Source organism: Sapajus apella, unplaced genomic scaffold (genome assembly GCF_009761245.1).
Source record: "Sapajus apella isolate SASKATOON/1434 unplaced genomic scaffold, GSC_monkey_1.0 scaffold36, whole genome shotgun sequence".
Lineage (NCBI taxonomy): Eukaryota > Metazoa > Chordata > Mammalia > Primates > Cebidae > Sapajus > Sapajus apella.
In genome coordinates this window covers 10,778,106-10,805,188 of record NW_022436976.1, presented here as the reverse complement: position 1 = coordinate 10,805,188, position 27,083 = coordinate 10,778,106, and the positions used below count along the sequence as shown (strand labels likewise).

The following is a 27,083-nucleotide window of genomic DNA, read 5'->3' as shown; positions in this document are numbered from 1 at the left end:
AATTTGCTTTTCCCTAATGATTAGAAATGTTGAGCATAAAGAAACTTTATTTAAATAATTGAAAGGAGCCTAAGAAATTATTCAGTTCACTTTTCCAATTATAATACTTAGAGCCACTATTAAAAAACTCTTGGTTATTTCAAAAATTGTGTATTAATCTGAAATCATCTATCTTTGCAAAAATACCATTCTTTCCATATTTAAGATGTGTGTTTCAAATTTTTTATCAAAGCCTGAGTTCCCATAGATAATAAGAAACACTTAGGCTGTGGACTACATGAGGTCAAGGTTTAAGACTTTGTTCATTTATGTTAAGGGAATAAATAAATGAACTGATGGAAGGATGGATCTAAGTTCTTCATTAGACTATGACCAGGGTAGGCACCGTGTATGCTGATTCACCTACAGATTCCCAGCTTCCAGCACAATGCATGGCACACAGTAGCCCCACAATAAGTTTTTTCAAATAAGCTCTTTGACCATTTCTTCTTGCAAGCTGGGGTAAGTATGCTTTTTTCCTTTTCTTTTGAGATGGATTCTCACTCTGTTGCCCAGACTGGAGTGCAGTGGAGCAATCTCAGCTCACTGCCACCTCAGCCTTCCAGGTTCAAGAAATTCCCTGCCTCAGTCTCCCAAGTAGCTGGGATTACAGGCACACACCATCACCTTCGGCTAATTTTTTTTGTATTTTGTAGAGACAGAGTTTCAGCATATTGTCCAGACTGGTCTCGAGCTCCTGACCTCAGGCAATCCGCTCTCCTTGACCTCCCAAAGTGTCAGGATTATAGGTATGAGCTACCACACCCAGCCAACTACTCTTAAATAACCACTTTTTGTCATATAGTGTATTGACATTTTATAATCTATTATTTAATATCTACTTCAAAGTGGCTCTTAGCTGCTGCATCCAAGAGTGTCTCCTCCATTACAAGTCTCTAAAATAACAATTCTGTTCATGGGAAGAATTGCGTGTGACTCTCTAAATAATCATACTTGTAGAACTAGCCTATTTTTAGAGGTCTTCTTTCAAAACAATGATGAATCTCTGGACTTAAGCCAGGGAACTTCTCAATAGGAGCAATATGTTAGAGAAATTTCCTTCTTCAGTTTGTCCCTCTTTAAAGCGAATCTACAGTTGGAGCTGTTGTTTCATCAAGGATCAACAGCTGCTTTGTTCATTTCAATGTTTTCTTTTCTTTCAGTCTCAATCTTTTTCTTTTAATTTCTCTGCTCTTTGTGAGAATATATAGAACATGTGAGAATCTCCAGCACAAATTCAGGACCACAAATGAAGAGAGCTTAGGTGAAACACATATTAAATAAACACACAGGGAGAGGGAGGAAGAGAGAGAGAGAGAAAGAGACAGCAGAGAATACCAAGGCACAATAGAATAAAAAGGGACAGCTATACCACTGAATTTAAAAAAAGACCTCAGGACCCAAAAAAGTCAGTGAGAAAAAACACTTTATGACCTAAAAAAAGGAGTGGAGGTGGATCAAACAGCCCCAAAAAACAAAAGCAGGAAAGCAAAGGCGGGAAGAAAATGGCAACACACAAAGGGTAGGAGAAAAGCAAGAGGCGGACAAAAGATGATTTACGTTTGGATGACTTTGACCCCAGGGAGACAGCTGACAATAAGATCTGACTGCATGTAATGTGAAGGATTTCACCTCTATTTAACTTCGAGTTAAATAGAGGGCATGTCATGCAAAAAGCAGGAGAAGCAAAAAGCTTGAAAAAGAAAAGTAAAAAGCAAATAAACTCATAAACATCAAAGAAAAATATTTCTTGAACATCAATTGTGTAGTCAACATCTTTAAGTGGTTTTCAACACAACAGTTACTTTCCTGTCCCTGTCTTACTGACAATTGCATTGAGCTCTTCTGTGAGAAGTTAGAAAGAGCTTTGGAAGCCCAACAGGGTCAAGAAATCTCCTCAGGGCATTTTTTGCCGTCCTTTCTACTGGATTTATCTGAGATTTCCCAAATGTCTTAAGTCAATGGCAGTAAGAGTAGTTATTAAACAAAAAATACTTTGAACACCTTCATCTTCAGAAGCCATACATCTTAGGTCCTGATTCTAGAGGGTTCATAAAGCTACATATATATATTTGAAGGAATTAATTGGCAGATATTGGTCATAAATTCATTTGCTTCCACATCTAAGCTTTTTTCCACTTTAAACCTCAGAATGAATGTAATTTCTGAGCAGTTTAAATTTGAGGAAATATTCCAATATTCAATAAACTTGGTATATTCATCCAGCAGAAAATTATAAAGTCATTAAGAATAGCATTCTCAAAGAACCAAGAAATGGTAGGCTATTCACGATATAGTTTTAAGAATACATTTCCAATTATTTATAATACATATAAATAGGCATATATTGAATAAATTCTTTAGAGAAAATTAAATTTAGTCCCCATTGTATACTACAAGCAGTCTGTACTTATTTGCAGCACTCACTGTGACAGTTATTACTCATTTCCTCAATAATCCTTAAGCTGCTTGTCTTGTATATCTAGCATGTGCAGTGCCCAGCACCGTAGTTGATCCATACTAAGTACTCAATAGATGTTGCTAAGCAAATTAATGAGGGAAATAAACAAATAAATAGAAAAAGACTGAAATGTAACATATGATATAATTAAATTTGTTTTCATTGGAGTAATGTCATTAGAAGTCATTTTAATTTTCTTCTTTAAATATTCTATATGTTAAAAACTTCTAAAATTAGAATCACTTATATAATCACGAAAAGTTATTAGTAAAAGAAGCCAGTCTCAAAGAGCACATATTGTATAATTCCATCTATGTGAGATGTCCAAACTAGGAAAATCAATAGAGGGAGACAGATTAGCAGTTGCCTAGGGCTGGGGGATGGGTGTGACAGGGATAGGGAGTGAATGCTAATGAGATTTCTTGTTGGCAGGACGAAAATGTTCTAAAATTAGATGAGGGTGATGGTTTCACAACTCTCCAAACACACTAAAAAGCATTGAACTGCATATTTTAAATAGAAGAATTTTGTAAAATGCAAATTATATCTCAATGAAGCTGTTTAGAATATATTAAAGTTATTAGTAAAAAAAATCATTACTAGCTCTTCTTTTTTATTTGAACCCATGAACAGGCCTTCAGGGTTATAACTCTGAATATCTCCCTAAAAAATAACTTTTTGATCATAATTTTTCAGCAAAAGGCAATAGACAAGTTTGGCACAAAGTGTGAGCACTTTCATGAGAGATATTTCTTAGTTGATAAGCTAGGTAACCTTAAGAGAAATTTTCCTGGGCTTAAAACATTATTGGCCAGGTGTGGTGGCTTATGCCTGTAATCCCAACACTTTGGGAGGCTGAGGCGAGAAAAATCACTTGAGGTCAGGAGTTCAAGACCCGCCTGGCCAACATGGCAAAACCTCGTCTCTACTAAAAATGCAAAAACTAGCCAGGCATGGTGGTGCATGCCTGTAATCCCAGCTACTCGGGAGGCTGAGGCAGAAGAATCACTTCAACCTGGGAGGCAGAGTTTGCAGTGAACCAAGATCATGCCACTTCACTCCAGTCTGGGCAACAGAGCAGATTCAGTCTCAAAAAAAAAAAAAAGCAAAACAAACAAACAAAAATAAAACATTATTTGCATCATGCACACACATATACACACAATCTCACTAACAAAACACAAGATATCTATTATGTTTGAAAAATATGCGTGCTCGCTTCGGCAGCACATATACTAAAAAAAAAAAAAAGAAAAGAAAAATATGCAATATTCCGCAAATACTAGCTCAGCAAGACTGAAGCTACTACTACCTCTTTCTTCCTTTAGTGAATATCTCTAACTATCGTGTCCTAAATAATACATCCTATCATTTAACAACTCTCTAATAACTCCACTCTGAGTCACCTAAATTCCTCACATCTTTCATAAGAGGAAAGTAAGGTTGTCTCTGAGAAAGGTACGGTTGCCTCTTAGAAAGTAAGATATCTCTTTGGCTTGCTGAAAGAAAGCTCCTTGACCAATGGTCTACTAGACTACAGTGTGGAATAGTCTTGAGGCAGCTGATGTAGGCCCAGCTGCATCGGGGAAAAGTAGGGGTTGGGACTGAAATGGCATAATCACTGAAACCATAAAGGTCGTTTTTTAAAACATACCAGGATGGAGACAGAAACTCATTTTTATCACACTCTGAACTGAATTTAAGTTTTAATCTCCTAAGCGAAGGCTCTCTTTGTTTTTGTTATCACACAATGTCCCATAAATTGTAAGCACTTGGTTAAATGATTATACTTAAGGGATAACAACATAATATTGTTATGATGAAACACTCTTGAAACTGGAGTGGCATGCTCAATGGTGGTGCAATCTCAGCTATTTGGGAGGCTGAGGCGGGAAGATTGCTTGAGCCCAGGAGTTCAAGACCAGCCTGGCAAACATAGTTAGACCATTCTCTAAAATTTTTTCTTCAAATTAGAATGAGCAGGTCAATCCCAAACTCACTTAAACATATTCAATTTAAGAAGACTTTAAACTTCAAATTTTGAAATTGTTCTTTGACTATTATGCATGCTAATAATGGGCTTCCCTATTACTAAAAGCCAAATAAACAGATGAATGGGGGATGGACAGACAGTAGATATAGATGAAAGAATAGACAGGGGTAACTGAAAGAAAGAATGAGAAAGAGGAGGGAAAAGGCCAGTAAGAAGGGAGGAAAAAAGAAAGACATATAACAATGAGAATTTTAACTGGCAATCATAAACTACAAAAAGTCTATTTAGAAGAAAAAATAATTTTGGTCTAGAAGACTCACAAAATGAAGTAAAATTAAGAGGCATACGTTAAAATAGTACCATGATAGCTAACGAAAATCATTTCCACCACTTTATAGTATGCTTGTAAGAAAATAGAGTGCAGTGGGGCAGTGAATGAGGGGAGATTGTACCATTTTAACAATACGCTATTTTTAAATTATCCATCATTTACTGAAAAAGAAATCCCAACTCTGTCCCATTTCAGACAACACTGTCATATGTTCAAGTTTGCTTTGACAGGGAGAAAGGTTGAGGGTTTTTAAAATTATGACTCAGCAATATATCTCTGAGCTGAGTTGTCCTGACACAGGGTGGCAGGGTTTAAAACACAGTAATATCCAACTTATTAACAGAAAAGCTATCATAAACTCAAAATGGGATGTATGTATAGCAGTAAACTCTGTTCAGCCTCACACAAGGACACAAAAATGGAAAACAAAAATAGAGAGTAGGGGTAGCACTTAAATTTCAAACAGTATAGTGAGCCCACTGAAATATCACACTAAAGTTGGAGAAAGTCAACCACATGATCATTCTTTTAAATACTGTTCACAGATGGGCTATTTTAAAATGCAGTCAAAACAAGAAAAAGTCTAAAAGCAGGGAAATAGTGTAACGTCTGGGATGACATAAGCATTGGGATGAAGTGCAGACAGCACGGAGGTAGGCGTCAAGGATCTTCTGTCATTCTTAATTCTATAAAAATCACAACTTCTCCAGGTTTCATTTCCTCTTCTAAAATGTGAATATCTGTCTGACTTGCCTCTTGAGATAATTTTATAGTGATTAAAGAGCTAATATTTGTAAAAACAGTTTAAAGGCCACAGAGTACTACAAAACACAAAGGAGAATTTGAATTTAAAAACAGCTTAAGACAATGGAGCCTGCCAGCGCCATCTGGTCTCAGGCTGATGCTTGACAGGTAGAACTGAAATTAACTTCCCCAGACTATAATAATTCTCTGGAATTTTTTACTTTGCTCGGTCAGAGAATACACCAAAAAGGTGGAAGCTCAACTATAGGAGGTATTGCCATACTGCTGTGGTCTGAGTGAACAAGTGCCCCTTTAGGTTACAAATGCCACTTCCCTACATCCTGGACTCCTCCAGATTCTAATGAGAGTATTGGGACAGATATCACATGGGGCTTAATCTGGAAGAACCAGAAAAGAACAATGGACACAGCATACGAGCCATCAGGGACCCTGTTTAGTCAGCAGCATCTTTTTCTGGTCCTTGGGTTTCACATAATAGAGAAAAAGGATGTACCCTGAAGAAATGCCAAAACAAGAAGAGGAGCGGGAGGAGAGGAAGGACAACATTACAGCGGCCAGGAAAATGGTGATGGTGAAGAAGTTGATTAAAAGAGATCTTTCCCCTGCAGAATAAACTGCCTGAGGAGTCTACTGCAGGGGAAGAGTTTGCAAGATCTTTTAATTTGGATAAAATAACTGAAGAGAAGAATGATGCTTGTGACTTCAGTACAAACAACATATAACAGAACCCGGTTTCTTAACATTTTGAGCAAAATGCTAGGGAGGTCTATGTGTATAATGCACCAGTGTGTTATGGTACGGCACAAACTGTATAAATTTTGTGAATATGTATCGTAATATATTCATGAAAACATCAGGACTTAAAAAAAGTATAAGTTAAGAATAATTGAGAAATCCCTGTACTTCTGATCGAGCTAACTTTTTTCTTTCCTGGTGTAATGTTTTCTAGGGGAAAAGTGATTCAGACAACATACCTCTCTGCTTTTGCTTTATAGAGCCTGCGCTGCCAGATTCCTTCTACCACCCTCTCATCGCTCAGGCATCAACTGGCAGTGCTGGTGGACTAACTCCAGCACAAGAATGTGTGAAAATTGCTCTTCCCAGTCTGGTCCTCTCCCCATTCTTTAGTCATATGCAGAATGGCTCAGAATCTGTCCCCAAACAACCTGGAACTAAACTAGATATGCAGCACTCTACTTCCGGAGCTTGAAGGACTTTCTTAATCTGAACAAACAGCTTTTGAAACAGGAGGAAATGAAAGAGACCAGCATTTCTTTCCGTGACTTAAAGTGTACTTACTTCATTTTGGGATGCCTTGGAATCTGTTCACCTCCTGTTCTTTTTTTTCAAAGTGTGAGTTCTCAACATAAGGGAAAGCAGACAGGGCAGCTCTTGAAGGTAGAAACAGGGAAAGATAATCTGTCTCACTTCATTTGATTCCCTTTGGAGTTCTGCAAAGACTCATTAGCAGATAGCTAAGATAACCCTAGTACAAATGCACATAGAAATGAATACATATTGGGCACCTACTATGTGCCAGGACCTAAGCTGCCCGTTTCTATTCATTGATTCTATTCAACCATACCCCATTTACAGATGATAAAAAATAAGAACTACCATGGTAGTTCCCAAATGATTGCCAAGACTTTACTGAAGAGAAAATGCTTCTTTTCCTACTGCTTACCTGTTTAGCAATGACTAGTGCATGAGAGCAGTACTTACATGTGCCCTTCAGGTAGCATGTGGATAAGACTCTGGGGATAGGCAAGCCTAGGTTCTAATTCTTATTTGATTACCTTTGTTCATATAATCTAGAACAAGGAATTTCTACCATTTCCATTATGTTAGCTTTCCTGGGCTGGAGTGTAGTGGCGTGATCTTGGCCCACTGAAACCTCTGCCACCTGGGTTTAAGTGATTCTCCTGCTTCAGTCTCCTGAGTAGCTGGAATTACAGGCATCTGCTACCATGCCCAGCTAATTTTTTTTGTGTGTGTGTATTTTTAATAGAATGGAGTTTTGCCATGTTGGTCAGGCTCATCTTGAACTTCTGAACTCAGGTGATCCACCTGTCTCGGCCTCCCAAAGGGTTGGGATTACAGGCGTGAGCCACCGCACCCAGCCTAAACAATTCTTATAACGAAAACTCAACAACTTAAGACAAATAAGCTAGATGTAAAGGATGTTGCTACTATTATTCCTGTACATTTTTCTAAACTTGTTCACACTTGAGACAGTTTTACCCCACAGGGGACATTTGACAATCTCTGAAGATGTTGTTGATTGCTACAACTGAGAATGGTGATGCTACTGGTGTCTAAGAGACAATAGCCAAAGTTGCTGCTACATCATACTACAATGCAGACAGCCCTCTTAAAACAGAATTTTCTGGGCCAAAATGTTAGTAGTGCCAGTGTTGAGAAATCCTTCTCTAAGGGAGTAAGGTAGGCAAAGTTGAAAGCAGATAAATCTTTTAAGATCAACTGATGACATTTTACTTATTTAACAGAAATACAAGTGATATGGTTTGGCCCTATGTTCCCACCCAAATCTTAAGTTGAATTATAATCTTTAGTGTTGGAGAAAGAACCAGGTGGGAGGTGATTGGATCCTGGGAACAGATCTCTTTGCTGTTTTCATGATAGTGAGTGAGTTCTCACAAGATCTGGTGTTTAAAAGTGTGTGGCAATTCCTCCTTTCTCTCTCTCCTGCCACCATGTGAAGATGTGCTCGCTTCCCCTCCACCCTCCCACCATGACTGTAAGTTTCCTGAGGCCTCCCAAGGCATGTCTCCTGTACAGCCTATGGAACTGTGAAACAATTAAACCTCTTTTCTTTATAAATTACCCAGTCGGAGGAGGATCCAAGATGGCCGTTTAGGAACAGCTCAGGATTGCAGCTCCCAGTGAAAGCGCAGAGGGTGAGTGGACGCCGCGTTTTTATAGCCCACAGACTAGGAAATCCCCGGGCAGAGGTGCTCCACGCTCGCCAGCGCGGCTGTTTCGGCCAGCGCGGCTGTGCCGGCCAGCGCCGCTGCTCTGCCCCGCGCGGCTGCTTTGTCGGCGCCCCGGAGCCGCGGTTCTCCATACAAAATACACCAGTCCGGGTGCCCTTTTGGCTGGCGATTGGAGCCACGGGAAGTCGCCCATATGCTGGTTCAAAAAGGGGACTGAGCAGAGAACCAGGACAGTAGATTCCAGGGCAAAAAAAAAAAGAAAAAAAAGCACCACAAACCTCAGTGCCGCTGTTTAAGCCAGCGCAGTGAGTGGCCGCAGGGGAAAACAAACAGACCCCGGCGCCTCTTCAACAGGCGACTGGAACACCAACTTAAAAAAGGCTCTGAGGCAGGGAGCCAGGCGATCAGGCTCGGCTGGCCCCACCCCCATAAAAGAACAGCAACCAGAAACTCTGGATTGAGAATTTCACAGCGAGCGCAGCTGAACCCGGGACAGTCCAGCTCTGTAGGGGAGGGGCGTCCGCCATTACCGAGGCAGCCCGCCGTTGCCAAGGCAACCCGCCATTGCTGAGGCAGCCCGCCGTTGCCAAGGCAACAAGCCACAGCAGAGACTCCGCCCCAACAGAGGCGGGCCACCATCGCCAAAGCAGTTCTAACTACACCCATATAAACAGGACTGCAGGGAAGTTCACTCGGCAGCAGGGCGCAGCCCACAGCAGCTCAGCAAAGCTGCTATAGGCCGACAGTGACTAGGCTGCCTTCTTGCTGGGCTGGGCAGGTCTGAAGGAAAAAAAGAAAAAAAAAAAAAAAAAGAAGGCAGCAGCATAACGGAAACTCATAAATAAAGCCCTAAATCCCTGGGACAGAGCACCTGGGAACAAAAAGCAGTTTATGAGTTCTGCTGCAGCAGACCTAAAAGTACCTGCCCAGCAGCTCTGAATGAACAACAACAGAGCTCACAGCTCACCATTTGAGCTCCTATAAAGAAAAGACCGTCTCCTCAAGCAGCTCCCTGACCCCTATATATCCAAAAAGACACCTCATAGAGGAGAGATCAGATTGACACTAGGCGGGTATCCTTCTGGGACAAAGATAGAAGAAGAAGAAAACTGGTAACAACCCTTGCTGTTCAACAGCTGCTGCAGGTGAACCCCAGGCAAGCAGGGCCTGGAGTGAACCTCAGCAGACCTACAGCAGAGGGGCCAGACTGTCAGAAGGAAAACCAAGAAGCAGAAATAACCTCATCATCAACAAACAGAACGTCAATCTGAAAGATTTGAGACCCAATCTGAAAGCCAGCAACTACAAAGTCGACAGGTGGATAAATCCTTAAGGATGGGAAGAAACCGGCGCAAAAAGGATGAAAACACCCGAAACCAGAACACCTCTCCTCCTACAAGGGATCACAACTCCTCGCCAGCAAGGGAACAAGGTTGGATGGAGAATGAGTGTGATGAAATGACAGAATCAGAATTCAGAAGGTGGGTAGTAAGAAACTTCTGTGAACTTAAAGAACATGTTCTAACCAAATGCAAAGAAACTAAGAACCTTGAAAAAAGATTTGACGAAATGCTAACAAGAATGGACAAAATAGAAAGGAATATAAGTGAATTGATGGAGCTGAAAACTGCAACACGAGAACTTCGTGAAGCATGCACAAGTATCAACAGCCGACTTGACCAAGCAGAAGAAAGGATATCAGAGGTCGAAGATCAACTCAATGAAATAAAACGGGAAGGCAAGACTGGAGAAAAAAGGGTAAAAAGGAACGAACAAAGTCTCCAAGAAATGTGGGACTATGTGAAAAGACCTAATCTACGTTTGATAGGCGTACCCGAATGCGACGAAGAGAATGAATCCAAGCTGGAAAATACTCTGCAGGATATTATCCAGGAAAACTTCCCCAACCTAGCAAGGCAGGCAAACATTCAAGTCCAGGAAATACAGAGAACACCACAAAGATATTCGTCAAGAAGAGCAACCCCAAGGCACATAATCGTCAGATTCACCAGGGTCGAAATGAAGGAGAAAATACTAAGGGCAGCCAGAGAGAAAGGTCGGGTTACCCACAAAGGGAAGCCCATCAGACTCACAGCAGATCTCTCAGCAGAAACCCTACAAGCCAGAAGAGAATGGGGGCCAATATTCAACATCCTTAAAGAAAAGAACTTTCAACCCAGAATCTCCTATCCAGCCAAACTAAGCTTCATAAGTGAAGGAAAAATAAAATCCTTTGGGAACATGCAAGTACTCAGAGATTTCGTCACCACCAGGCCAGCTCTACAAGAGCTCCTGAAAGAGGCTCTACACATATAAAGGAACAACAAGTACCAGCTCAACTAAAGGGCAAAACAGCCAGCTAGCACCAAAATGGCAGTATCAAATTCACACATAACAATATTAACCCTAAATGTAAATGGACTAAATGCCCCAATCAAAAGACACAGACTGACAAATTGGATAAAAAGACAAAACCCATCGGTGTGCTGTATCCAGGAAACCCATCTCACATGCAAGGATACACAAAGGCTCAAAATAAAGGGATGGAGGAAGATTTACCAAGCAAATGGAGAGCAAAAAAAAGCAGGAGTTGCAATTCTCATCTCTGATAAATTAGACTTTAAAGCAACAAAGATCATAAGAGACAAAGAGGGACATTACATAATGGTAAAAGGATCAATGCAACAAGAAGAGCTAACGATCCTAAATATATACGCACCCAATACAGGAGCACCCAGATACATAAGGCAAGTTCTTAATGACTTACAAAGGGACTTAGACTCCCACACAATAATAGTGGGAGACTTTAACACCCCATTGTCAACATTAGACAGATCAACCAGACAGAAAATTAACAAGGATATCCAGGACTTGAACTCAGACCTGGACCAAGCAAACCTAATAGACATTTACAGAACTCTCCACCCCAAATCCACAGAATATACATTCTTCTCAGCACCACATCACACCTACTCTAAAATTGACCACATAATTGGGAGTAAATCACTCCTCAGCAAATGCAAAAGAACGGAAATCGTAACAAACAGTCTCTCAGACCACAGTGCAATCAAGTTAGAACTCAGAATTCAAAAACTAACTCAGAACCGCACAGCTTCATGGAAACTGAACAACTTGCTCTTGAATGTTGACTGGATAAACAATGAAATGAAGGCAGAAATAAAGATGTTCTTCGAAACCAACGAGAATGAAGACACAACATACCAAAATCTCTGGGACACATTTAAAGCAGTCTCTAGAGGAAAATATATAGCAATAAGTGCCCACATGAGAAGCAAGGAGAGATCAAAAATTGACACCCTATCGTCAAAACTGAAAGAGCTAGAGGAGCAAGATCAAAAAAACTCAAAGTCTAGCAGAAGACAAGAAATAGCTAAGATCAGAGCAGAACTGAAGGAGATAGAGACACAAAAAACCCTTCAAAAAATCAATAAATCCAGGAGCTGGTTTTTTGAAAAGATCAACAAAATAGACAGACCACTAGCCAGATTAATAAAAAAGAAAAGAGAGAATAACCAAATTGATGCGATAAAAAACGATCAAGGGGATATCACCACAGATTCCACAGAAATTCAAACCATCATCAGAGATTATTACAAACAACTCTATGCACACAAACTAATAAACCTGGAAGAAACGGATAAATTCCTGGACACTTGCCTCCTGCCAAGCCTAAACCAGGAAGAAGCCGAAACCCTGAACAGACCCATAACAAGGTCTGAAGTTGAGGCAGCAATTAAGAGCTTACCACCCAAAAAAAGCCCAGGTCCAGATGGGTTCACAGCTGAATTCTACCAGACATACAAAGAGGAGCTGGTACCATTTCTTCTGAAACTATTCCAAACAATACAAAAAGAGGGAATTCTTCCCAAATCATTTTATGAGACCAACATCATCCTGATTCCAAAACCCGGCAGAGACTCAACAAGAAAAGAAAACTTCAGGCCAATATCCATGATGAACATAGATGCAAAAATCTTCAATAAAATACTGACAAGCCGATTGCAACAGCACATCAAAAAGCTTATCCACCATGATCAAGTAGGCTTCATCCCGGGGATGCAAGGCTGGTTCAACATATGCAAGTCTATAAACGTAATTCACCACATAAACAGAACCAAAGACAAAAACCACATGATTATCTCAATTGATGCAGAGAAGGCCTTTGACAAAATTCAACAGCCCTTTATGCTAAAAACACTCAATAAGCTAGGTATCAATGGAACGTATCTCAAAATAATAAAAGCTATTTATGACAAACCAACAGCCAATATCATACTGAATGGGCAAAAACTGGAAGCATTCCCCTTGAAATGTGGCACCAGACAAGGATGCCCGCTCTCACCACTGCTATTCAATATAGTATTAGAAGTTCTAGCCAGAGCAATCAGGCAAGAAAAAGAAATAAAGGGCATTCAAATAGGAAAGGAGGAAGTCAAATTGTCTCTATTTGCAGACGACATGATTGTATATCTAGAAGACCCCATCGTCTCAGCCCCAAACCTCCTGAAACTGATAAGCAAGTTCAGCAAAGTCTCAGGATACAAAATCAATGTGCAAAAATCACATGCATTCCTATACACCAGTAACAGACTTAAAGAGAGCCAAATCAAGAACAAACTTCCATTCACAATAGCCACAAAGAGAATAAAATACCTAGGAATACAACTAACAAGGAATGTAAAGGACCTCTTCAAGGAGAACTACAAGCCACTGCTCAACGAAATAAGAGAGGACACAAACAGATGGAGAAACATCCCATGTTCATGGTTAGGAAGAATCAATATCGTGAAAATGGCCATACTGCCCAAAGTAATTTACAGATTCAATGCTATCCCCATCAAGCTACCAATGACCTTCTTTGCAGAACTGGAAAAAACCACCTTAAACTTCATATGGAACCAAAAGAGAGCCCGCATAGCCAAGTCAATTCTAAGCAAAAAGAACAAAGCGGGGGGCATCACACTACCAGACTTCAAACTATACTACAAGGCTACAGTAATCAAAACAGCATGGTACTGGTACCAAAACAGAGATATAGACCAATGGAACAGAACAGAGGTCTCGGAGGCAACACAACATATCTACAACCATCTGATCTTTGACAAACCAGACAAAAACAAGCAATGGGGAAAGGATTCCCTGTTCAATAAATGGTGTTGGGAAAGCTGGCTAGCCATGTGCAGAAAGCAGAAACTGGACCCCTTCCTGACACCTTACACTAAAATTAACTCCAGATGGATTAAAGACTTAAACATAAGACCTAACACCATAAAAACCCTAGAAGAAAATCTAGGCAAAACCATTCAGGACGTAGGTGTAGGCAAGGACTTCATGACCAAAACGCCAAACGCATTGACAACAAAAGCCAAAATAGACAAATGGGACCTAATCAAACTCCACAGCTTCTGCACAGCAAAAGAAACAATCATTAGAGTGAATCGGCAACCAACAGATTGGGAAAAAATTTTTGCAGTTTACCCATCTGACAAAGGGCTGATATCCAAAATTTACAAAGAACTAAAGCAGATTTACAAGAAAAAAACTAACAAGCCCATTCAAAAGTGGGCAAAGGATATGAACAGACACTTCTCAAAAGAAGACATACGTGAGGCCAACAAACATATGAAAAAATGCTCATCATCACTGGTCATCAGAGAAATGCAAATCAAAACTACACTGAGATACCATCTCACGCCAGTTAGAATGGCGATCATTAAAAAATCTGGAGACAACAGATGCTGGAGAGGATGTGGAGAAATAGGAACACTTTTGCACTGTTGGTGGGAGTGTAAATTAGTGCAACCATTGTGGAAAACAGTGTGGCGATTCCTCAAGGACCTAGAAATAGAAATTCCATTTGACCCAGCAATCCCATTACTGGGTATATATCCAAAGGATTACAAATCGTTCTACTATAAGGACACGTGTACACGAATGTTCATTGCAGCACTGTTTACAATAGCAAAGACCTGGAACCAACCCAAATGCCCATCGACGATAGACTGGATAGGGAAAATGTAGCACATATACACCATGGAATATTATGCAGCCATCAGAAACGATGAGTTTGGGTCCTTTGTAGGGACATGGATGAACCTGGAAACCATCATTCTCAGCAAGCTGACAGAAGAGCAGAAGATCAAACACCGCATGTTCTCACTCATAGGCGGGTGTTGAAAAATGAGAACACATGGACACAGGGAGGGGAGCACTACACACTGGGGTCAGTTGGGGGGAAATAGGGGAGGGAGGGTGGGGGGTGGGAAGCTGGGGAGAGATAGCAAGGGGAGAAATGCCAGATGTAGGTGATGGGGAGGAAGGCAGCAAATCACACTGCCACGTGTGTTCCTATGCAACAATTTTGCATGTTCTTCACATGTACCCCAAAATGTAAAATGCAATAAAATAAATAAATGGGAAAAAAAAATTACCCAGTCACAGGTTGTTCTTTATAGCGGTATGAGAATAAACTAATACAATAAGCAAGATATTATGTAGACAGACCCTTAAAAATACTCATGTACTGTGATCTAGTCACTTCACTTTTAGGAATTCACCCTCATTAAGGCACCCAAAAATTTTCATAAGAGCAAATTGGAAAATTCAAAGTAGCTACTTGTCAATTTTAGATTAGGTGATTACAGAAAAGGTGACCATACAATTTTTTTCCCAAACTTGTATGATATGAGGAGTAAAGGAGGGTGCTTTAATAATTTTTCAGGACAATGGTCATAGATCAGGATTTCTCTGGGCAAGAAAGGATATATGGTTCCCTGCTTATAAAAGAATATGAAAATAAAGTATGTCACATTGCCATTATGGAATGATATGTAGTCAGCAAAAATATTTTAAAGAATATTTAACAGATAAGGATATATTATAAAATTTGATTAGTAAATTTTATATCCAGCCTTGTAAATTTTACTAATCATATTTTATAATATATATCCTTATCTGGATTGAAAAAAAGACATAGTACATCACATTTTTAACATTGGTTCACTGGCTGTTGTGATTACAGCTGATGTTTATAGTTTTTCTCTATATTCAAAATTGCCTATAATTTTTTAAATTATAAATATATCCTGCTTCTTTAGGAAGAAATGTAATTCAGTTCCAGTTGATGACGGAAAGTTATTCTTCACAGAACAATGCCAACTAATAAATATAGAAAAAACAATATAAATTAGAAAAATCACACATTTATATTTTTTTAAATAATTAATTATTTCAGACAAAGATTGTCAATTCATTTAAAAATATTTAGGTGAAAGATTGTTGAGATCACAAGGTTTTAAGGTATTAACCCAAAAGTTAGTGGCTACTTGCAAAGTGGCTACTTCCAAAGTGGCTACCTCATAGTGAAGAGATCTGGTGATGACCCTATTAACAAAGTGATCAAATTTAACATCATTTTAGTGAAAAATCGGGCATTATATGTCTTCTGTTGTGATGTAACATAAAATAAGAATGAAACTTATGCAATATTCTGGCCAAAAATCCTTAATTTAAATCAAATTAAGCCATTAGAACCATTTTAGTTTATAAGAAATCCAAAGAAGATAAGAACTAGGAGAACCACAGCATGCAGAAGAAATCAGACAAATCCAGAATGTGGGACATTCTATAAGACAACTCTTCTGCAATGTCTTCAAAAAGTAAATGCTATAAAAAAGAAATAAAGGAATTTTGAGATTAAAAGACACTAGAGAGATATAATAGCTGAAGACAATCTGTGAACCTTGTTTGAAAAAAAGAGAGAGAAGGAGAGAGAGATAAATGTCATCTTTAAATAATTGGGGAAATTTGAATACAAATTGAATATAAATTGGTCATATTACGGTGTGTGTGGAAATAATATGAATATAAAATTATCTTAGATATGATGATGGCATTGCAGTTATCTGAAATATCATGGTAAATATTATGTCTTCAACTTATTTTCAAGGTGTTCAGAAAAAAGTACACATACTTACAAATAGCTATACAAAGTAAATATGGCAAAACATGAATAACTGCTGAATAAAGGTAATGAGTATACAAATGTTCACATTGTACTATTCTTTCAATCTTTCTGTATATTTAGAAAATGTTTAAAGTTAATGGGAAAATATCCAAAAGGTATGTTTAAAGTAATAAATTTGAAGCAGTGTGATTACATTTAAAGCAGCATAATTAGTAGTCCCAGAGTTAACCTTTATCTTTCCAGGTCTGATGTTTAAGTTACATGGAATTGGTGAATCTACAGCCATTCCCTTATCCTGCACACCACTTCGGGCCAGCTTTTCCAGTTTCACTTCCATGGGTCTCATCACTTCCTGTGATATATTTCAGTTTCCATTCTCTCCACCACAAATAGTACCACCTTCTACCTTCTCCATCTTTTAGGGTCCTTATCTCCCCCAAAAACAATGGCAATAGAGCACAGATTTATCAGTAACTAACTTCCTTCTAGTAGCAAAAACAGTTATTGTAAATCACTTACTCCCAGGTACTCCCCTACTTTTCCCAGGCTACCTCACAGTTAGGTTGGGTTCATGTAACTGGTTCAGAGGGAAAAGGCCAGTTCTAGGCCAAGAGAGTCATGAGCCATGCAGCCACTTCCATCCTTGTCTTCCTTAATTGCAGAGCCCAATAGTGTGGCGGCAAAATGAAGGAAGATGCCCCATTCACATTAGACTGTGATATGAACAAGAAATACTTTTCTGCTGTGCTAAAGTCACTGAGATTTTAGGGTTTGTCTATTACAACAGCTAGTCAAAATTTCTTAGTTTCTAAACCTTTCTGAGAGGCTAACAGGAAACCCCTCTACTATTGCATCCAGTTAACCCTTTCTTTGAATATTGCCTTTAATATGCAATTAAGAAAAACAATTGCTGTTCCCTCAGAAAATCTGTATCACCCACAATTTTCAGAATAACACTGCCCATTCTTCCAAATCTCTACTTCACGTAGAAACAAGCACATTTGACCACTTTCTCAAAAAGAAAAGGAAAACAACTGGGTGTAGTGGCTCACACCTGTAATCCCAGCATTATGGGAGGCTGAGGTGGGTGGATCTCCTGAGGTCAGGAGTTTGAGACCAGCCTGGGCAATATGGTGAAACTCCATCTCTACTCAAACTACAAAAAATTAGTCGGGCATGGTGGCATGCGCCCGTAATCCCAGCTATTCATGAGGCTAAGGCAGGAGAATCGCTTGAACCTGGGAGGCAGAGGCTGCAGTGAGCTGAGATCTCACCATTGCACACTAGCCTGGGTGGCAGAGCAAGACTGTCTCAAAAAAAAAAGGAAAAAGAAAGGAAAGGAAGAAAAGGAGGGAGAAAGAGAGGGAGCGAGAGAGAAAAAGAGAGGGGGGAAGAGAGAAAGAGAAGGAAGGAAGGAAGGAAGGAAAGAAGGAAGGAAGGAAGGAAGGAAGGAAGGAAGGAAGGAAGGAAGGAAAAGGGGAGGGAAGGAGGAAGGAAGCCAGGGAGGGGGGAGGGAGGGATTGCTTAACAGGCTGAGAAGTTCTTTTGCCAGGACTTCTACACATCCTCCTTTATTGGTCAGATGTGTCATACCCAGACACATAGAAAGCCAAAAAAGCATTAAAATTGGCTACAATTTGGTTACTTGGGAACAAAAACATAGTATTTTCTCAGAAAAAAAACTCCAAGCCTAAATATAAACTATTGCCTTGAACAATGACAGCATTAATCCTGGAAGAAAACTATCTGGCTGGCTCTATATGAGAATTCAAATTTCTTGATTTCTTTACCACCTATTGATTGGCAACATTTCCAAGAAACAATTTTACTTATTTCATTTTAAATCGATTTCTCTTTTTAGCAAGATTGTGCTTTTTGAGAGCACTGAGGCAAAAAAAAATTCATTTAATTTTACTTTTTAAAATCAATGTCTACAAGACCCTTTCAGTCAATGGATTACCCTTGCTATCCATTAGACACTTTTCTAGGCTGTTCACTGACCTTTTGTGTCTCATATAAGATTGCAGCACTTTTAGTCTTACATCAAATGTTTTTGTCATTTTCCCCCTTTGCTCTTTCTGTCACTTTTAAGTTCTGAACTTCACTCTGTAATTGCTCAGCTTCTCTTTTGAACTTGACATGTATTATGTGTCTTTTGTGCCCTTAATTACATTTTGTACGTTGGGGTTCAACTGTGTTGGTCTTTTCTAATCCTGCTATATTGATTGCTATACATCAAGCCTCCTTCCCTCTGGGAACACTATTTATCTTTAAACTATTTTTCTTTCCAATACTGAGAACCACTGAATTTCTTTCTACTGCTCTTTTTGGGAAATTTCAGATTATCCACAGTTGTGATGACCAAGATGTATTCACTAGAATCATAATTACTTCTCTTTCAACATGAACTCTATATGCATATTTGAAAAAGAAATCAAAGTGACAAAATGTAGAAAAGATATATGTGTCAAGAACAGACAAGACATTTTCAGAATATTCAGGAAGCAACAAAAATATTTTATAAAAATATGAGAAAGAGGAAAAAAGTATGGTTTCTTAAGGAAATATATTACGGAGAACATTGAGTTAAAGTACAGTATAAACACATGAACTTTACAAAAGTAAGAGTGAACAACTTTAATGTCTAGCGCACCAAATACAAAAGAACTAGCTGTGAGAGTGATATCATTTGTCAAATGCAGGCAGACGTCCTATCCTATGTGAACATTACAACAGTCTCCTCATTTGTCCCACTCTACCCACTATTATCTCCCTCCAACCCTTCTCCAGAATGCAGACAGAGTCCTTACCATAAAATGCACACCTTTAATCATTTCTCTCCTAGAAAAACTTTTAATGACTCCCTATTCTAGAATAAAGCCCAAATGCTTACAAAACCTTATGTATCTATCTGGACCCTGTTTACTTTTCTTTCCTCACTTCTAGCCACTTCGCTTTCTTTCCAAAATCTGTATGTTCCAAATAAAATGTTCTTATGGCTTTCCTCTGGACCTTTGTATACACTGGTTTCTCAGAATGCTCTTTCCTGCCCCAACTCCTCTTGGTCTGTTCATTGCTTATTCTTCTTTCATGTAGATGTCTCTTCTTACCCGACTTGAGTAAAATTTAAGCATCCCTCTTTTGTATATTATTACAGTTCATTGTATTTCTCTTATCATAACACATAACTCACTCTTACATTATCATGTTTACTTACCTGCAACCACTTTATTCAGCATGCAATAAAATGGTAATGATAATATTTATCATTTTTGCCTTGATATCCCAGCACCCAGCACTGTACCTAGCACCCAATGAAGACTGATAAATGCTTTGTTGGATGGACGTTGTACAAATATTTAGTAACCCAAGGCCTAATTTTAACCTCTAGTTGCAATTTTTGTTATAAATCTCTCCAAAATAAGAATTAGCAACCATTAGCATGGGCATTAAAAATGTCTCATTAGCAGGATATCTTTGGGATATTGGACAGTTGATGCCAATACTGATGTATCTTTTAACACTATTATCTCTTTCCTGCTAGCCCTTATGGTTAGTAGGAAAGAGATAATAGTGATAAAAGATAGCCATCATGTTCAGAATTCAGCAGCTGGGGTTCTCTTAGCACCCACACAGTCACCTTCACTTGTTTAGAGGTACTCATTTAGCCACCACAACCTCCCAGGTTCTACTCTACAGGAGAATCAGGGTGGTCCATTAAATGCCATCACCCACAATTTTTATCCTGACAATAGGATGGATTAAGCATTTTAGAAGGAAAAGCACTCCTTCCAAAGGCTGTCAACCTCTTTCCATTGTGTAATGAATCAGTCTACTTTTCTGTCTTAGTAAATCTAGTACAATAAGAAAAATTGCATCTCTTTGGAATGACTAAGCAGCTTATAGGATCTCAGGGTCCTCATCCTGGAAATAGTATCCTGGGAACTTAAGATTTAAAGATAGAGAAAAGTGGCTTGAAGCTGTACTGATTCCCTCTAGAAGTCCCTGAAATCAAAAACTACTTAATTCAAAATATTCTGCTTGATTTTAAAAACTTCATTCCCTTCTTTTCAAAATTTCTCCTTCAAGTGCAGGAAATTGAATCAATGGGGGGTACAATAAAGGGAAACTGGATTGAATCAGATTTGGAATATTTACATATTGAAGTTTATGCTCTCAAGTATCAAATTTAGTGGCTCAGGAGAAAAATTCCTTTAAAAATTATGTGAATGTCATTAAGTACTACCTTGATTTTGCAAGAAATGACATTTTTTAAATGTCAGGGAAAGGTAATAAGAAATAAAGAAAGCCTTTGACCATTTGGAGGAACAAATTCAAATCAAAAATACTTTTCATTATTATTAACAGAAGGGGGAAAAACATGAAAATTATCTGGCTTACTGCCCAAACTAACAGTATCCCTGAGAAAGTATTTTCACTCCTCATACTACCAAGAGTATAAGAATTCTGCTACCAAAAAAAAAAAAAAAAAGTGAAGCTTCATGTCCAAGAGAGTGAAGGTAAAGCAAAATGCTACTCAAAATATTGATAATTTATTAGTAAGTGTAATTTAAAATCAAATGCTTTTCGAGTTATAGAATGTAGAATAATCAACCTTTCAGAGTTAAAATGAGCCATGGATTTTCAAAAAGAACATCAATAGAAATAAACTGTAGAAAAGCCATTTGGACTGTCCTAAATCTATAATGGCCCTACTTCTCAAATATGTCTGTTCATGTGCTTCTTTTTATGCCTGACTACAAATTTGCCAACAGATGTTGTGTCTCTTAACAGTCAAACTTTGATATTTCTTCTGTGTTTACCCAGAATTGCTCTCAGTGGTACCTCCTGATTTTACACTTACCAAAAACTAAATGTGGGTACTTTACAAGTGATCCTGACATTTTCTAGTAACTCCTTATTTCCTCAGGTGCTATAACTAGCAACTAATTCTTGATTTTTTTTTTCATACCTGACAGAGCCGATAATCCCATCCTATTACTATCCAAATAAATAAGGTTCAGCCATGAAAGTGCGTCAGAAGTGAAGTCACATACTTGGACCAGTGATGGAAAGGTTGAACATTTGAACAGAAAATTAATGGATTTTAAAGTTAGGAAGTATAATGGATATCAAAGTTAGTGTAAGGCGCTTTCCTGCCCACAGATTAGAAAACCTGATGAGTCTAGAACCTAATAACCACAAATGGCCTATTGCAGCTTTATCAAGATGTGCTCCACGGAACAATAACATGGGAAGATGTCCCCCAGATTGGCTTTCATGAGCAATAAGTGTAGAAGCAGCTACACAACACAGCTTTTCTCTTAGAGATTCAGAACATGCATCTGCATATTAGAAGATTTTTTAAAGCCTGTCCATAAATAGACCTATTTATCTTTGTTTAATCTGGTATTTAACCTAGTATCTGCCAAACATTTTTGAAAATTATTTTTAATTTGTATATATCTATCTTGTAAAATATGTTGCCAAGTTTGTTTGATGACTGAATACCTATTAAGATCTCAGAGAACTGGTTTCCCAAGGAATATGCCTGAGAAAAGCTGACCTGCTCAGCCATTCGTATATGCTGCTGCTTCTTGATCACCTAGGGCTACCCTATAAGGCCAGGCATTGACCATATGATGTTCTAAAACTGTGTTTCTTACACTTCTACATGCATATGAGTCACTGGGGATCTTGTAAAAACATAGATTCTGATTCAGTAGGTCTCAGGTGGGGTCTGAGAGTTGGGGTTTCTAACAAGACTCCAGGTGATGCCAATGCTGCTGGTCCCTGTCACACTTGGAATAGCAAAGCTCTACAGGAAACTGGCAATGGGAACATCTTCATATCGCCAATCTCTTTATCTTACAATTCTTAATAACAAATCTTCCTAAAATACTACTTTCATTATGTCATTTTGCTGGTCAAAATTTTCAGTGATTCCTTCTTCTCTTCCACGTTAGTCATTCAACAATAGACATTTATTAAACCTTTATTGTGTGGCAAATAGATTAAGAATGCCTCTGTCCTTATACACTCAAGAAAGAAGTGGGTTAGAAACAAGGCACAGAATACTGGGAGCCAAAACAGTAGAGAATGGCTAATTTCAGTGACTTGAATGTGCTACATGACTAGACCAATGATTCCCAAAGTGTGTTGCCCAAACCATCAATGTCAGCATCACCTGGAAACTTGTTAGAATACCCGTTCTCAGGGCTCACCCTAGACCTACTTAATCAGAAACTTTAGAAGTGGGGTCTAAAATCTGAGTTTTCACAAGCTCTCCAGGTGGTAGAAAACCACTGGATTAGACAATCAGGAAGTTTCTCTCCAGCTCTAAAATTCTATCATTTTGACTACTGATAGCTTTTTCAATGAATTTTGTTACCCAGACTTTATAAACTAAAAGCATAATCTCTGGAATTGATTTCCTGGATTTAAAATCCAGCTCTTACACTTAATTGCTGTTAAGCTGTAATAAGCTCTTACAACTAATTGGTGTTACTTCAGTTGTTTATGCTTCAGATTATCACCTATAAAATGAGAGTAATAATAGTACCTGCTTTCATATGGTTGCTCTGAAAATTAAATAAACTATAATAATATAAGTAGCTCACCGGGCAAGATGCCTGGCATGCAGTTCTTCGGGTCATAACACAATCATTACCCTCTTATTAAGGCCTTCCTTGGCCACTCTATCCAAAATTGTGACCATCCCTACTATTCCCTTATCCCTTTCCCTGCTTTATTTTTGTCCTTTGCAGTTATTATTTTCTAACATATACTACCTCTTTAAATTGTTGCTTCATTTACTACCATTTTCCATTAGAATGTGAGAGCTATAAAGCTGCCAAAGATTTTTGTCCATTTTGCTAAGAGCTATATCCCCAGTGTTCAGTATAGCGTTTGGCACGTTACAAGCACTCAAAAAATATTGGTTGGGGCTGGGTGTGGTGGCTCATGCCTGTAATGCCAGCACTTTGGAAGGCCAAGGCGGGCAGATAGCCTGAGCTCAAGAGTTTGAGACCAGCCTGGGCAACATAGTAAAACCCCATCTCTACCAAAAATACAAAAAATTAGTATACATTGGTTGGATAAATAAGTGAATAAATGTTAACTATTATTGATATTAATATTATTACTATTAATTAGCAATCTACACTTTTTTATTGAAACAATTTCTACTTGTTTATTCTCACAAATTGCACTTATGTCCCATTCCATGCTCTACTCAAATTATTCCCCATTTCTAAGATTCCCTTCTGTCTAAATTCAGCCCATTTTAGACCCTGCTCAAGTACTGCCATTTCCTTTAATTTTCTCTAATGACTGAATAACTCTGATTCAAGCTCTCTAGCTCTCTGAATGTCCACACTGTTTACTTCAACTGTCTGTGCCATAAAATTCAGCACTTAATCATCTTAATCTAGTGTCAGTAAAATGAGCAACGTTTAAGGAATGACTGAGTCTGCATCATTCATACAGTAAGTATTCCATGAAAAATTAGAGGAATGAGGCCCCAAAGGAAACAATAGGAAACCTTACCATTAATTATCCATGTTGTCCTCAAATAATAAAAAGAGCACTTTACATTTTACAAAGCGACGTTAAGCCTGTTGGAATCAAAATGGAGTCCCTTATGTTAAAAAAAAAAAAATCTGACAAACAGAGCCAGGGAAGGTTATGAAAAAAAAAAAAGCTCTCACACTTGTATAACCGATTGCAAAACCTATCACAAAAAACTGCAAAAACCAAAACCTTGCGCAAAAGCCATTGCACACCTGCCCCCCAAAAAATACTTCTGCAAGGTTACCTACCAAGCAACCTCATACTGATGTCCAACCTCATACTGATGTCATCCATGTTATTGGTCTTTGTAGCCCAGGATAGTGATTTCAAAGCAATTATGTAATACTCCTCATTTTTCCTGTAAAAACCCTTTGTCTTCCTTTACCTCTCTGAACACACATAGCTTACTACGCACATTTTCCCCATTGCAATGCTCTATTCTTGAATATTTTCTTTTAGAGAGCCTATTTAGGTTGACACACTTTTTAACATATCATTCTAGTTTTGATTAGATGATCTCAAAGACTATGTATCCTTGGTCTCAAATTTTCAAAATGTCTTTATATGAATAGACCATTTCTTGAACTGTAAAAAAATGAGCATAAATTGTGAAAGTCATAAAAGAAGCAGATAATTACCCAAGAAGTTGTCAAGTTCAGGGATGGAAAATAATTGCTGCTTTTGCCCTGAGTCCTCCCACCAACTGGGTCTGCAGGAGGCTTCACCATCATCCCCATGCAGCACTCGAGACAGATATTATCAATTGATCAGAGCTGGCAGAAAAGGGGACACCTATTTGCCATCCTAACTTACTGCAACCATTCTGCCTCTAAAGGTAAAGGAAACAGATATTTAAATTTTTAAAGCGATTTACCCTTTACAAAGCACTTGTTAAAGTCGTCAGAATTAAAATGGAGTCACCTATGTAAAAAAGAAAACAAAATAGAGGTGGGCTCTATTTGTCCAGGTACATACATGGTCATACATGGTGGCAGAACCAAGACCTGAGCCAGCCTCCTGACTCTGTCCAGGGCTCTCTGCCCCTCCTACTCCATTTCTGAAATTCAGTACCTACATTTTTATTCTAAAGCAATCGAAACATAAGAAGCAAACCTTTGACAGAGGATTTTCACATTAACGCTCATGAATATAATGCTGAAATGAAAAATGACAGCTTCAAGTCAAGTGACAGACAGGGTTGGTTAGCCTGTTATTTTTTCAGTTCAGTTTATTTACCTAAACCTCGAACGTGTCATGACTGGAAATAGACAAAACAGATTGTTCTAATTCCGCTGTCCTAGAAAAAGAAAAGGAAAATAGTCCTCATTAACAGGAGCTGGGCTCAAGTCCAGTCCTGAAATAACTTCCATTTCTAAACCAACTTTTTAAAGGTGACTTTTTGTTTATTAATGGCAAAGCATCATTTTAAACATAGCTTTAATTACTCAGGTTAAATTATAGGAAAACATACAGAGTTGAAGAAATATGGAAAAGACGTGAGAGAGAGACATAAACATCTATTTTCATATAATAATGGCCATTTCCTCACTGTAGAAATGACGCCCACATTATAATTTTTCCAGAGCCTGTCTCTGAATCACAGTTTCCAAATATTAAAATCACCTCTATAACGCAGTTGGAATAAAAACTGACTTGTCAAATTATACCTAGTCAATTGATATTTCTATCTTGATTAACTCTCATTTTTTTAGGCGTACTATAATTAAAGCTGCTTTTTTTAAAAAAAATCATCATCTAACAGAGAAATTGCCCCTGGCACTGTCTGCTTACCCAAGGAAACCAGGATAGCTGGCAGTTCTGTTGCTTCACAGAGTGAATCCGTTTTAGCAACTATGTTACTTAGTTACAAGGTACCAGCAGTTGGTCCTATAGTACGTCCTTTCGCCCTGAGAAGGTGAGCCTGATGCATATTCGAGGGGAGGAGGAGGAAAACAGCAAGTACACAGAATCCCTTCTCCTCCCATGCACACTGCCACCACCCTGGGAGAAAGGCTGAATCGCAGCTGAAGTTCAGGGTCTGTGCTGCCCCTCCTCCATGCAAAATGGCAGTCAGTTTTGGGTTCTTCCATCATATGGGTATACACAGAAACAATGCCAAAGGCCCTCAGAAAAATCCAGCCACAAAGCTTGAGTGATTCTCACCTTAGCTCCTAAGTTAGCCCAGAGATCACCTGTGTACCATGAACTGGGGTCAAGGCAAGAATGACACCAAGAGTTCTGGCCATATCCCCGCCATGCTAGCCTGGGCATGGCATCTTTAGACAAACAGGGTAGCCAGGACAAATTTTTACTTCTAGAAAGTAGACTAGTATTTCCTGAAGAACGGTGCAAGATACTTTGGAGAACTCTGATTCCTAGCCTAGTCATTACAAAAAATCAGAGATGGTTCCCCCTGTATCACATTACTGAATGAGTTTTTCAGGCAACACATTTAATCATCTGGAAAAGAGTACAAGTTCCCCAACTCACTCAGCAGAAACATTTTTAGTAGTTGGCATCTAAGACACCATTCACAATTACTGGAAATCCTTTAAAACGTTACCACTTTCATAATAAAATCTGAGGCCAGGGACAGTAGTCCATGCCTGTATTCCCAACACTTTGGGAGGCAGAGGTGGGAGGATTGCTTGAGCCCAGGAATTTGTGACTGGCCTAGGCAACATATCAAGACCTCATGTCTACCAAAAAAAAAAAAAATTCCTTGAGAAATGGCTATATGCTTGCTAAATCCAACAAACTAACTAGAAAATAAATTTAAGAGTAGAAAGGACTTGATTTGGAATTACAGTCTGTTCACTTCTCAGCTTTGCAACCTTGAGCAAATTACTTAATATCTCTCAGTCTAACTTTTCTCTTTTTAAAAATAATCACAATAAAACTAATTACACAGTGGAGTCCTGAGGATTACATTTAAAAACATAGAAAAAGTGTCTTCATAAAAATACCTGGCCCATGATAAA

The 27,083-nt window shown here is 38.6% G+C and overlaps 1 protein-coding gene and 1 long non-coding RNA gene across 2 annotated transcripts in view; one reads left to right on the top strand and one right to left on the bottom strand.

Moving 5' to 3' along the window:
• Positions 1 to 27,083, bottom strand: part of SLC44A5 (solute carrier family 44 member 5) — a 408,769-nt gene that overhangs the window by 306,535 nt on the left and 75,151 nt on the right. The window lies entirely within an intron of this gene.
• LOC116563826 lies at positions 16,385 to 26,765 on the top strand. The gene is made up of 3 exons (XR_004274589.1): positions 16,385 to 16,395; positions 22,254 to 22,256; positions 26,688 to 26,765. It is a non-coding gene; the product is annotated as an uncharacterized LOC116563826 (long non-coding RNA).